This window comes from Mirounga angustirostris, unplaced genomic scaffold (assembly GCF_029215605.1).
Source record: "Mirounga angustirostris isolate CCGP_5_RB_7025 unplaced genomic scaffold, mMirAng1.0.hap1 SCAF_12, whole genome shotgun sequence".
In the NCBI taxonomy this organism is placed as follows: Eukaryota; Metazoa; Chordata; class Mammalia; order Carnivora; family Phocidae; genus Mirounga; species Mirounga angustirostris.
In genome coordinates, this window is record NW_026991720.1 from 70,279,226 (window position 1) to 70,294,025 (window position 14,800).

A 14,800-nucleotide genomic window follows, 5' to 3' on the forward strand; every position below is an offset into this window, starting at 1 on the left:
ATATTGCCATTTGTGTGGGGAAAAAAAGTGCTTATGTATTTGTTTGGAAGTATTTTTCTGATAAGATATAGAAGAAACCAGTAATGGTAATTTCCTCTCAGGAGGAGAAGTTGATGGCATGCATATCTTTTAAACATTCTGAATTTTACAAGAAAATTTTATAATTATACATATATTTATATATAACCTATTAAAATTAGTTAATTATTTGAAATTTTACTTATAAAAATACTAAATCATTTTTCTTTTTCTATATACAGCTCTCAGAATGGCAGCACAACTGAACCTGACAGAAAACACAGATGACTGGACAAAAAGAGATGTAAATCCATGGTTGGAAAATCATAGAATTCATCAAAAGCATAGGGAAATGTTGACTGCAAAAGATGTGCATGGAGCAATCTTGGAGTGGTTAACTAAAAAATATCTTGTTGATATGGGCATAACACATGGATGAGCTATCCAACTAGAACAGCTATTCAAAGAATTGCAGAAAACATCCTCTGAAGATCTTATTCAGACATGTAAGATGAAAAAGGTAGTAGGGGCGCCTGGGTGGCTCAGTCATTAAGCGTCTGCCTTCGGCTCAGGTCATGATCCCAGGGTCCTGGGATCGAGTCCCACATCGGGCTCCCTGCTCGGCGGGAAGCCTGCTTCTCCCTCTCCCACTCCCCCTGCTTGTGTTCCCTCTCTAGCTGTGTCTCTCTCTCTCAAATAAATAAATAAAATCTTTAAAAAAGAAAAGAAAAGGGGCGCCTGGGTGGCTCAGTTGGTTAAGCGACTGCCTTCGGCTCAGGTCTTGATCCTGGAGTCCCGGGATCGAGTCCCACGTCAGGCTCCCTGCTCAGCGGGGAGTCTGCTTCTCCCTCTGACCCTATCCCCTCTCATGCTCTCTCTATCTCATTGTCTCTCTCAAATAAATAAATAAAAATTTTAAAAAAATCTTAAAAAAGAAAAGAAAAGAAAAAAGGTAGTAAAACATAAGTACAACTAAACTAAAATACAACTTTGGTGCAAGAGGAAAATGGAGAAACTTCAAAGCAAAATGATAAAGAGAAATCAGCAATCGCTAACGCCTCTACAATTAGTACAGTTACTAAAGGTTCTCAGCCACTAAAAACTAAATTTGTGAAAGATTAAATAGATGACACAAAGGAAAAGCAGTCATCCGGAGAACTGACATGTGTATCATACCTTTTTGATGAATTCGTGACCCATATTACTACAATTGAATTTTAGTCTACAGCCTGAAACAGGACCACTACTCAATCTCATTTATCCAATACATGAATTCAAAGCCTTCACAAATAAACACCCACAGAAGAAATGTTAAGGTGAAATTTAGCAATGAAGTTTTTCAATTTTCTTCAGTTTGTAAGAAAATTCACTTACTAATGGCACCATTCATTTTGGAGTCAAAGGCAAACCTCATGGAAAAACTTTTGACATGAAAGTCGCCAATTGCACCAAGGAAGCTCTCACTGAGCACTTCAAACTGATGATCCACCAGTATTTTGAAGACCATCAGGTCCCAAAAGCAATGAAGTACAATTGAGAGCCAAGATTTGTAGACATTTTACTGCCAAACAGTAAGTATTCTGACAGATTTGTTATTGAAGTGAATGTCATTCAAAAGTACTCTGAATGTGAACATGATTACTTCCAGACTAAAATGCAAAATCACAACAACAGAACATGGAAACAAAATCCAAAATACTTAGTCTTCATTCAAGAGAGGGGCAGATCTAAGGACATCATGAAAAATAATGCAGATTTCAGAACATTTAAATTAGATTTAAAAGCACTGGCAGATCTAGAAAAGAGGCAGAAGAAAAATGCAAAGTAAAAATTAATAAAAAGGAGAGTAAGGGACCAACACTTGTTAAATTGTTGAGAGGAAATCAGGGTTTGTTTGATAATTCATACCACAACTAGTACACATTCTTGTAACAAATAAATGCCATCTGAATCAAATAAAACAGCTAGATCTCCTAAAGGAAATTAAATTGTTTGCTCTGTTGGAGTTTAATCCCAAGTCTGTGAGCAAGGGGTCAGTCAAAGCTTACAAAAAAAGTCAAGTAGCAAACCTTCACTTTCCAAGTCTGTACATGGATGGGAAAGCTATACAAAATGCAAAGATTTCTAGTCTGAATCTTTTCAACAATGCAGCTGGATTTTCAGCAATGGCAGGTTAGACCTTAACAGTGAAAAATATAAATCCTTAGATCCAAGTTCCTGGCAAAGAGAAAGACTATTACTCTCTATTACTCTATTATTCTCCTCCATGGGTGACCCAAGAGACCTCCTCCTTTCTACCAAGATCTCAAATGACTGAAAAATATATTGTGTATTTGTGTACACTTACACATATGTCAGGGATGTAAAGATCTACTTGAAGCAAAATTAACAAACCAGTAAAATGAATTACCAAGCTAATGTATTTCTGACTTAAATCTTGAAGAGATAAATGGTACTATTCTTAAACTAAAATCTGTCACTCAACCTTTAAAGAGATTTTTGCTCCATTGATTCATCTAACTGTCCTTCTGAAAAAGGAAGAAAGTTGTCATGACCACTCTGGAAATTCTCTGTAAAATGAATATGAAGGTACAGTCTTAGAGAAGGACAAAAATAAAGTATTTGAATTCTGGCATCAAAAGAGGAAGACTTCTATCGAAGTGGTAAAGTATCACGGTAGAACTTCAATTTTTTTTCTATAAAATGAATAAATAAGAAAGGCTTGAAGCAACTACTGGGTATTTACCCCAAAGATACAAATGTAGGGATCCGAAGGGGTACATGCACCCCAATGTTTATAGCAGCAATGTCCACAATAGCCAAACTATGGAAAGAGCCAAGATGTCCATTGACAGATGAATGGATAAAGAAGATGTGGTATATATATACAATGGAATAGTCTGCAGCCATCAAAAGGAATGAAATCTTGCCATTTGCAACGACGTGGATGGAACTGGAGAGTATTATGCTGAGCGAAATAAGTCAATCAGAGAAAGACATGTATCATATGATCTCATTGATATGAGGAATTCTTAATCTAGGAAACAAACTGAGGGTTGCTGGAGTGGTGGGGGGTGGGAGGGATGGGTTGGCTGGGTGATAGACATTGGGGAGGGTATATGCTATGGTGAGCGCTGTGAATTGTGTAAGACTGTTGAATCACAGACCTGTACCTCTGAAACAAATAATACATTATATGTTAAAAAAAAAAAAAAAAAGAAGAAGAAGAAGATAGCAGGAAGGGAAAAATGAAGGGGGGGAATCGGAGGGGGAGACAAACCATGAGAGACTATGGACTCTGAGAAACAAACTGAGGGTTCTAGAGGGGAGGGGGGTGGGGGCATGGGCTAGCCTGGTGATGGGTATTAAAGAGGGCACGTTCTGCATGGAGCACTGGGTGTTATACACAAACAATGAATCATGGAACACTACATCAAAAACTAATAATGTAATGTATGGTGATTAACATAACATAATAAAATTTTTTAAAAAAAGAAAGAAAAGCTTGAAGCAATGATTCAAAACTGGACAGATTCTCCTAAACCAACATGTGATGAAATTATTCATCCATATCATCATCCAGGCTGTGGTGGGACTGCCTTGGCCGTGCACATTCTTTGGCAAATAAGGAAGAAATTTAGATGTGCTATGCTGAAGAACAAAACAGGATTTTTCTGAAATTGGAGAACAGTGACTAATTTAATCACCTTTGGGGCAACCAACCATTAGGAAAACTTACTTGGACTGCTCCTTGTTGATGATTTAAAGAACAAAATAGGGGCACCTGCGTGGCTCAGATGGTTAAGCGTCTGCCTTCTGCCCGGGTTGTGATCTCCAGGTCCTGGGATTGAGCTCGGAGTTGGGCTCCTGGCTCAGCAGAGAATCTGCTTCTCCCGCTCCTTTTGCCCTTCCCCCCCCCACTTATGCACACACATGCTCTCTCTCTCTCTCCTCCCCTCAAATAAATAAATAAAATCTTTAAAAAAGATAAAGAACAAAATAATGTCTATCTTCTCCAGGCCTTTATTAGCCGTAGCTAATAAGTACATTTGGTATGAGAAACCTCCAGTGATCCTCCTAATTTGCATGAGATCACAGAGTCCTGAAAAAAGTGCCAAGATCTCATTATAACATCCTAATATAACAACTATCTCCCAAAGAACAGAGCTTAAATAGAAAAAAATTGAAGCACAACATAAAAAATTTTAAAGATTTTTATTTCTCCATGATTATGAGAAACAATTTTTAATAAAAAGTACATAGAAAATGTGGCCAGAAAAAAAAAATAAAAAGAAATTTAAAAAAGAAAATGTGGCCAGGAACATCCTGAAAAGACAAAATACTTCCACCAAGGAAACAAAACTCTTTTCTTTGCTGGCTCTTCCTAATTCATATATGCCTGATAGCACTATTTTACTATCATAGTGTGAAAAAGTCTTAGGAATCACAAACAAGAAGGTTTTCTGGGGAACAGAAAAACTTGAAGACAAGATAGGCACTAACTCTACAATTCGGATAAAAATTGGAATGTGGGAAGTACTGTGTAGTGCGTATTACTCGCCCTTTGAATGCCATTTGCTCACTGGAAGAACTGAAGATGAGCTATCATTTGGATTAAAGTCAAATTATGCTGGATATGCTAACAGAAAATGTGTCCTATGATACTGGTATAGGAAAAAGTAAACTTTTCCAAGATGTGCAAACACTGCTGCTCCCCCGACAGCATAATGAACATGAAGGTGAAACTGGAACTTGATTTTCCCCATTTATTAAAGCACACATAAAAATGAGGGAAATATGTCAATCAAATAAGCGTTGCTTGAAGGTATTCGGTCAAAATACATTCATTTACCAAGCTTTGCAAGACATTTGCACATTAAAGAGGATTGCAATACTCTAAATGAGGCAAATCAAAAAAAGAGAGAGAGAGAGATAGAACCCGAGAATTCGTATACCTCAGATACACTGGGTCTTATACCTCAGATATACTGGGTCAAGTCTACAAAAGTAAAATAAGAGGGGCGCCTGGGTGGCTCAGTCATTAAGTGTCTGCCTTTGGCTCAGGTCATGGTCCCAGGGTCCTGGGATCGAGCCCCACATCGGGCTCCCTGCTTGGCGGGAAGCGTGCTTCTCCCTCTCCCACTCCCCCTGCTTGTGTTCCCTCTCTCGCTGTGTCTCTCTCTGTCAAATAAATAAAAAATCTTAAAAAAAAAAAAAAGTAAAATAAGATGGGGAATAGAGGATAATGGAAGAAACAAGAACATTTCACTTGATGATTTAACTGATCTTCTGGATATAGCTGTATATGCCTCCAGTACATTCAAAGAATCTCAACAGCAAAGTGAAGATAGAGACTATGAAGTGAAGGAAAGGTTTTCAGAAGTAAAAAATATGGTACGAAACTTACAATATAGCTGGATATTAAGGGGAGATAGAAGTTGGGCTCTACACAATCCAAATTCTCCAGCTCATTCTTTTTTTTTTTTTTTTGACAATAAAAATGAAATGTCTGAAAGAAATTTGATCAATTTCATGTCAATACTGACATTCCTGGAGATACAAAGAATGACTTTAAATTTGCCCTTAAGAACTTTATTCCTTATCTAATTAACTTGCAATTTTCTTTGAAAGAATCCTTTGACTTTTTTTGATGGTTATTCTGTCCTTCTGAAAGTGAAGAACAACATTAAGCACAAAGAACAGGCCAAAACTCAGAGAAAGATGGCTGTATATTTTAAAAATTTGCAGATATATTTCATCCCTTAGGGAAAGCACAAAACAAAGATCTCAAATCAAGGCTTAGTTTGCCACTTCAAGTAGAACTGTATCAGAGAAGTCTACAAGTTTTAAAAGCAGACAAGTTTTCTGGGCTGGTGGGATAGATGTCTTATTGAAAGTGAAGAAGATGCTATGAATGTATACTCTTGTCCATTTCTGATCCTTTTTTCTGATAGGGCTAGAAAACAGGCAATAGCTAAAATACCTGACATCATTTTAATCTTCTCTAGCAAAGATGCCACAATTGTCAAAGAAGTTGCAATTAGGGCTAGTATTTGGTTGAGTTTGTGGTAATTTATTGCCTAGAGTTGAAGTCTTAATCAGCTTCAAGTAATAAGCTTAATAGAGACTCACATGCTCTGACTGTAATGAAAGAAAGTTTGAAATGGATAATAAAAATAACTAAATAGAACGACCACTATATATTTGAAAGTTAAAAACAGCTCATGAGGTAAAGAGAAAATCAAAAAGGAAATCTTAAAGTGCTTATAGCTGAATAAAAATTTAAAAATTACATTTCAAAATTTATGCAATATAGCAAAAGTATTACATGATGAGAAATGTATGGCCTTAATTATTTATTCCAAATAATAAGAAAAGAATGAAAAATAATCAATTAGGTATAAACTTTAGAAATTAGAAAATATAGAATAAACTCAAAGAAAATAAAAGATAGATTATAATAAGGATAAAAGCAGAAATTAATGTTACAGAAAAGAAGAAAACAGAAGAGCTCAATAAAGCAAAAACTAGTTCTTTGAAAAAACTAATAAAATAGGAAAAATTCTGATATAATTAATCAAAGACTATTAAAGATACAATGAATGAAGAAGAAACATAATTACAGTTAAAGTGAAAAAGACAGATTTCACTTTCTAGGAAGATGGAGTAAACATACTTTTTCTTATTCCTTCCGCTGAGTATAAAAGGTGGCTCTGAAAGGTAGAGAAAGAAAGGTAAACTAACTAGACACTTAGAGATCAAAGAAATAACACAATGCCAGGGCGTTATCAGCACTTATTGGGAAACCAGAACTTTCACCCTTATTCAGTAATAATGTCCCCAATCAAGTGTCAATGGAAACCAAGGAGGAAAGCTGGATCTCCATCCCCACTTGGGAGTAATGAGGCAAGGGACACCCCTCTTTCTCTGACAGAGTGGTATCAAAAAGCCAACTAAAACATGTTTAAATAAGATTTAAAGCCTCAGGACATAATACCCAGATACCAGGTTTTAATGTAAAAATTATTCATCATACCAAGAACCAGGGAAACATTAACATGAATGAAAAACTACAATTGGTTGATGTCAACACCAAGATAACAAAAAGATTAGAATGTTCTTTCTTGGGGCGCCTGGGTGGCTCAGTCATTAAGCATCTGCCTTCGGCTCAGGTCATGATCCCAGGATCCTGGGATCGAGCCCGCATCCGGCTCCCTGCTCTGCAGGAAGCCTGCTTCTCCCTCTCCCAATCCCCCTGCTTGTGTTTCCTCTCTCACTGTCTCTGTCTGTCAAATAATAAATAAATAAATAAATAAATAAATAAATAAATAAATAAATAAATAAATAAATAAATGTTCTTTCTTCCTTTCTTTCTTTTTCATTTTTAAGTAGGCTCTACGCCCAACGTGGGGCTTGAACTCATGACCCCGAGATCAAGAGTCACATGATTTATCAATAGAGCTAGCCAGGTGCCCCCCAAATTAGAATTTTCTAACAAAGATTTTAAAACAGCTATCATAAAAATAATGAGGAATTATGAAGATGCTTAAAACAAATGAAAAAAATAGAAAGTTTCAGCAAAGAAATAGATTCAGGAAGGAAATGGAAGATATAAAAAAGAACCAGATGGAAATTTTAGAGCTAAAAACACAATACTGAAAATAGAAAACTAAACGGATGGACACAACAGTAGAGTTCAGGAGACAGGAGAAAAAAATTAGTGAACTTAGAGATAGAACAATAGAAATCACCCCCTCTGAATAAGAAAGAGAGAATAGACTGGGTGGGGAGAGGGTGGGTGCAGAGAGACTCAGGACCTATGGGACCATAACAAAAATATCTATTATTTCTTTAATGGGAATCCTGGAAGGAGTAGAGAAAGAGGGTGATACTGTAAAAGTGCTGGAAGAAATAATGGTTGAAAACTTTCCAAATTTGGCAAAGTGAAGAAATCTACAGATTCAAAACACTGAGTAAACTTCAACTGAAAACCCAGAGACAACCACAGCAAGACATACTATAGTCAAAGGTAAGAGCAGAATTCAGTGAAATTGAATGCAGAATAAAAACAGAGGCAATCAACTTTTTTAAAAAGCTGGTAATTAGGGGTGCCTGGGTGGCTCAGTCAGTTAAGTGTCTGTCTTCAGCTTAGGTCATAATCTTAGGGTCCTGGGATAGAGGCCCCCCACCCCCACTTCCCTGCCCCAGTTGAGTCAGGCTCCCTGCTCAGCAGGGAGTCTGCTTCTCCCTCTCCTCCCTCTGCCCCTCTCCCCAACTCATGCTCTCTCTCAAATAAATAAATAAAATCTTTAAAATAAATAAATAAAATTAAAAGCTGGTAATTAGAAAAGATCCATTAAATGGACAAAACTCTAGCAAGACTGACAAAGGGGAAAAAAAAGAGAGAAAAGAAATAAATCACCTATATCAAGAATGAAAGAGGCATATCACCACATATTCTGAAGACATCAAAAGAATAATAAGGGACTACTACAAGTAAAATAAGGGAACACATAAATTGGACAACTTAGATGAAGCAGATCAATTCTCAGAAAAGCACAAACTCTTATACCTCACTCAATGTGAAATAGATCATTTGAACAACCCTATAACTCCTAAGGAAATTGAATGTATAATTTGGAACTCCCAAAATGAAGTCTCTAGGCCGAGATAGTTTCACTGGAGAATTCTACCAAGAAATTAAAAAAGAATTAACACCAATTCTAAACAGTCTCTTTTAGAAAATAAAAGATAAAGAAGATGTGGTCCATATATACAATGGAATATTACTCAGCCATCAGAAAGGATGAATACCCAACTTTTACATCAACATGGATGGGACTGGAGGAGATCATGCTAAGTGAAGTCAGTCAAGCAGAGAAAGTCAATTATCATATGGTTTCACTTATTTGTGGAACATAAGGAATAGCATGGAGGACATTAGGAGAAGGAAGGGAAAAATGTGGCGGGGGGAATTGGAGGGAGAGATGAACCATGAGAGACTATGGACTCTGAGAAACAAATAGGGTTTTAGAGGGAGGGGGGATTGGTTAGCCTGGTGATGGGTATTAAGGAGGGCACGTACTGCATGGAGCACTGGGTGTTATATGAAAACAATGGATCATGGATAACCATATCAAAAACCAATGATGTATTATATGGTGACTAACATAACATAATAAAATTTAAAAAAAAAAGACAGCACTCAAACATGAGAGCTAAGAAGGGTTTCAGTTAAAAAAAAAAAAGAAAAACTCCCAATTTATTTTATGAAACTGAAATTACCCCAACACCAAAACCAGACAGAGAATGTCTTCCTCCAAAAAAGTAGAGACTGATATTCCTCATGAACATGAACACAAAGATTCTTAACAAAATATAAGCAAATACAATCCAGCAACATATGAAAGAATCATATACCATGGCAAGTGTGGCTTATGCCAGGGATGTAAGGCTGACTAAATACTCGAATATTAATCAACTACCAAAAAACATGAATCAATTGCCATTATTAGCAGGCTATAGTGGAAAATCACATGATCATATCAACTGACAGAAAAAGTATGTGATAATATTCAACATTCATTTGTGATAATCTCACAGAAAACTAGGAATAGAGGGGGACTTCCTCAACCTAATAAAGATCATCTACCAAAAAAAAAAAAAAAGCCTACAGTTAACACCATACTTAATGTAAAAGACTGAATGAATCCTTTCCCCCTAAGATTGATAACAAGGCAAAGATCACTGCTCTTACCACGCTTATTCAGCATTAAACTAGACACCTGAGCTAATGCAATAAGGCAAATAAAAACATACAGATCAGAAAGGAAGAGATAGATTTGTTACCATTTGAAAATAACATGATTTTCTACATACAAGATCCAAAGGAATCTATTAAAAAAAAAAACATCTTGAGCTAAGAAGTGAGTTCAGCAAGGTCGGTCACAGGATACAAAATAAACCTACAAAAATCAACATCACTAATCATCAGGGGAATGCATATTAAAATCACAATGAGACCTTACACTTGCCAGAATGGCTAAAATAAAAAAGATAAGAAATAATGAGTATTGATAGAGAAGTGGAGAAAAAGAACCCCTCATGCACTGTTGGTGGGAATGTAAATTGATAGAGCTGCTATGAAAAACAGTATGGAGATTCCTCAAAACTTTAAAAATAGAAATACCATATGATCCCATAATTCTACTACCGTGTATTTGCCCAAAAACATAAACCTTAATTCAAAAAATATATGCATCTCTATGTCTATTGTAGTATCATTCACAATAGCCAAGATATGGAAGCAACCTAAGTGTCCACTGGTAGATGAGTGGATGAAGAAGATGTGGGGGCGCCTGGGTGGCTCAGTTGGTTAAGCGACTGCCTTCGGCTCAGGTCACGATCCTGGAGTCCCGGGATCGAGTCCCGCATCGGGCTCCCTGCTCAGCAGGGAGTCTGCTTCTCCCTCTGACCCTCCTCCCTCTCATGCTCTCTGTCTCTCATTCTCTCTCTCTCTCAAATAAATAAATAAAATCTTAAAAAAAAAAAAAAAAGAAGATGTGGGGGGTAGGGGCGGTGCACAGGAACATGATGGAATACTACACAGACATAAAAAGGGGATGAGATCTTGCCATTTGTGACAACATGGATGGACCTGGAGTATGTTATGCTAAGCAAAATACATCAGACTGAGAAAGTCAAATACCACATGATTTCATTTACATGTGGAATCTAAAAAACAAAACAAATGAATAAACAAAGAGCAGAATCAGACCTATAAATACAGTGAACAAACTGATGGTTTCCAGAAAGAAGGGGGTGAAGGTATGGGCTAAATGGGCAAAGGCAAGTGGAAGACACAGGCTTCCAGTTATGGAATGAATAAGTTGCAGGAATAAAAGACACAGTACAGGGAATATAGTCAACGGTATTGTAATAGCGTTGCATGGTGACAGATGGTAGCTATACTTGCGGTAGGCATAGCATAACATACAGAGATGTTGAATAACTATGTTGTACCTGAAAATAATGTAACCCTGGTCAACTATACTCAAAAAGTTATCTTTCTATATATGAAATCTATATCTTTCTATACATGGACACTAAAATAAAACATCAATACCTTTTGTAATCACTCAAAAAAACTGAAACTTAAATGTAAATCTAACAAAATATGTGCATAACTCTTACGCTGAAAATTATAAAATGCTAACAAAAGAAATCAGACTTCTAAGTAAATGGAAAGACACACTATGTTCATGAATTAGAAGACTGAACGTAGTATATGTATGTATCTATTCTTCCCAAATTGATATATAGTTTTTTCTATCAAAATCTTAGCAAGATTCTTTGTAGATATATACAAGATTGTTGCAAAATTTATATGGAAAGGCAAAGGAAGTAGCTAAAACAATTTTTAAAAAGAAAAAAAGAAGGTGGGAGAAATCAATATATCTGATTTCAAGACTTATACAGTGGTCAAAGCTGTGTAGTGTTGGCAGAGAGATACATAAATCAATGGGACAGAATAGAGAACTTATACATAGACCAAAATAAGTTTTTGACAAAGTTGTAAAAGTAATTCAATGGAGGAAGGATAGCCTTTTTAGCAAATGGTGCTGGAGTGATTTGGACATCCATAAGCTGAAAAAAATAAGCCTCAACCTAAACCTCATACCTTATGCAAAAATTAACTCAAAATGAGTCAAAGGTTTAGGTTTAATAATAAATACTTTAACTTTATAAAATTATAAACTTTTAAGGAAAAAAAAATAGGAGAAAATCTTTAGTATCTAGAGCCAGGCAAGGAATTCTTAGACTTGATATCAAAAGCACCATCCATGAAAAGAATTGATAAATTGGACTTAATCAAAATTAAAAAAAACTTTGTATATGAAGGTGAAAAGACAGGATACAGAATGGAAGAAAATATTAGCAAACTACATGTCTGACAAAGGACTATTATCCAGAATATATAAAGAACCCTCAAATCTCAACTGCTGAAAAACAAAACACCCATTTCAATTAGAAACAGACGAGGGACATAAAAAGACATTGAGACACTTCATTCAAAGATGACATACAGATGGTAAATAAGCACATGAAAAGATGCTCAACCTCATTAGCCATTAGGGAAATGCAGACTAAAACTTCAATGTTTTATCACTACATACCTATCAGAATGTCTAAAATAAAAAAATAAAAAAACAATAGTGCCAACACCAAATCCTGGCAGAATACAGAGAAACTCATGCATCACAGATGGGATATAAAATAATAGCTACTCTGGAAGACAGCTGGGTAGTTCCTTAAAAATCTAACTGTGCAACTATTATGCAATCCAATAACTGCACTCCTGGGAAGTTATCCCAGAGAAACAAAAACTTACTTTCATCCCCAAACCTGTACATAAATGTTTAAAGCAGCTTTATTCATAATATTCCCAAACTGGAAATAACCCAGATGTCCTTCAATAGGTAAATAGCTTAACAAACTATAGAACATCCATACTATGAAATATTACTCAGCAATAAAATGAAACAAACTATTTATACACTCAACAACTTGGGAGAATTGGCAGAGTATTTTCTTAAAAACCTGATCCCAAAAGCTTATATACTGAGTGATTCGATTCATATAACATTCTTGAAGTGACAAAATGATAGAATTAGAGAACAAGTTTATTGGTTGCCACGAGTTAAGTCCCAGTCTGGGGAAGTAGAAAGAAAAACGGGTTATAAAAGGGTAATAGAAGTAATCCTTAGAGGGATAAAATTATCTGTATCTTGACTATATCACTGGATCTCTCTGTATTATTTAACAACTGCATGTGAATCTCTAATCTTCCCCTCCAGAGTTTTTTAATTAAAGTTAAGAGAATACTATCAATAATTTACACCAACTGTGAAAACAATTAATAAATTTGTATATATAAATTTATATTTACAAAACTTATTCACACACACATAAGTTTATATACATATGTATATAATTTATAATTTCCTGAAATTGTACGTAAGCCTGTTTGGCTTATCAGTTGTCTTAGTAGAAAGACTTAAAACCATGATTTCCGTTTCCTTAGTGGTCATAAGACTTTTCAAACTTACCTTTTTTAGTCAATTTTGTAAGTTTTCTATAACTTAGGTAAGCTCAAGTAAATGAATAAATGTGTATATAATTGCACATACATGTGTGTATATCACACATGCATAATATATATATGGAATATGACTTAAAATAACTATTAATAGCCACTGGAATGTTATAGCACTGCAGTTACTTTCATCTGTGGTAAATTTGGATGGGATACAGTGGAAGGAGATCCACTCCCCTGTATCATACTTTTGGCATTTGAGACGTAGCGGGAAAACAGTAAGGATGAAGCTTGCGGGATTAGTTGGTCTATTGATGCAATGAGAATGGCATGCTCACGTCACCGCAGGGTTGTAGAAGCTGGAGTGCACTGGTCAACACCCCAAAGCCCAGCAGTCCTCTCATCTGAATCATTGCTGAAGGTTTTGGAAAACTGAAGAATAATTTCCTCCTCTGCTCTATATATAGTGCATTCTTTTGGACTAGCCAGCATTCAAACCCTGTTTGTTAGTAGATTTTATTCTCCAACGGTTTTTATTGTTCTGATAACTTCCATTTGCCCCATGGGTCTGCTCTCCACCTTCTTCACCCTCCTTTCTGCCCCAGATGCTCACCTGTATGGACCACATCAAGAGGTGTACTCTCGGGCGCCTGGGTGGCTCAGCTGGTTAAGCGACTGCCTTCGGCTCAGGTCATGATCCCGGAGTCCTGGGATCAAGTCCCACATCGGGCTCCCGGCTCAGCGGGGAGCCTGCTTCTCCCTCTGACCCTATCCCCTCTCATGCTGTTTCTCTCTCTCTCTCTCTCTCAAATAAATAAATAAATAATTAAAAAAAAAAAAAAAAAAGAGGTGTACTCTCACCTGCTGGTCTCCAGTTGGGGTTGGCTGTTAGGATGCCTCAATAAGAAACTAGGGGGAAGGTCAAGAGTAAGGGTATTTATTACCCTGCTTCCTCTTTGCAAAGTCACCTTTCTGGCTGTGTTCCTGACTAAAGGGAACAACTTTCCAGTGAGCCTGCTTGACAAGACTCTCTCCTTTTGGGTTCTAAAACCTTCTCCTGTATTCATTTCTTTAGGCCTCAAGGGGAACAGCTCTGTTGACATTAAGTCCAGGACAGTGCTTATGGTTTCCTATACTAACACCTCTGTATATGTTCCCTTTAATAATCTTCCCCAAATTATCCTAGTTTGCATGTGTCATCCATTCCCTCCCGGGATCTTACTGATGCATGTACACTCTTTGCCTTGCCCTGAAGCATCTCCTAGGGGTTGGATATGATTAACTTGGAATGAGCCAGTTCCAAAAGGGATGCAAACATTAAAGCAAAGTCTCGTTCTTGGTACTAGGAAGCCTAGAGCCTCAGGCTTACCAAAATGAGAAAACAGGAAAAATTTGCATCTGGCTTTTTTCCTCCTCCCCACCCCTCATGTCAGACATTCTGTATTACCCTCCCTTAACTGATTGCTGACAGTAATTCTGTAGACTGTTTTCTAATCTTTACCCTGAAGAACCCAAAATTTTGGTGGAGGGTCTTTCAAGAATAAAGTACAGTGAAAATGAAGACAACCTCAGTAGGTAGAGCTTTCCATTTTATCTAGAACACTTCTCATTTTTTAGAAAAATATATATGCTATTGTCCCATATAAATTTTTATTTGAAAAAAATTTTCATTCCACCAATTAAAAA

At 36.4% G+C, this 14,800-nt stretch overlaps 1 pseudogene; it reads left to right on the forward strand.

Annotated features, from left to right (window-relative positions):
• The first annotated feature begins 266 nt into the window (after nucleotides 1–266).
• Nucleotides 267–14,800, forward strand: part of LOC123842606 (sterile alpha motif domain-containing protein 9-like) — a 50,227-nt pseudogene continuing 35,693 nt past the window's right edge.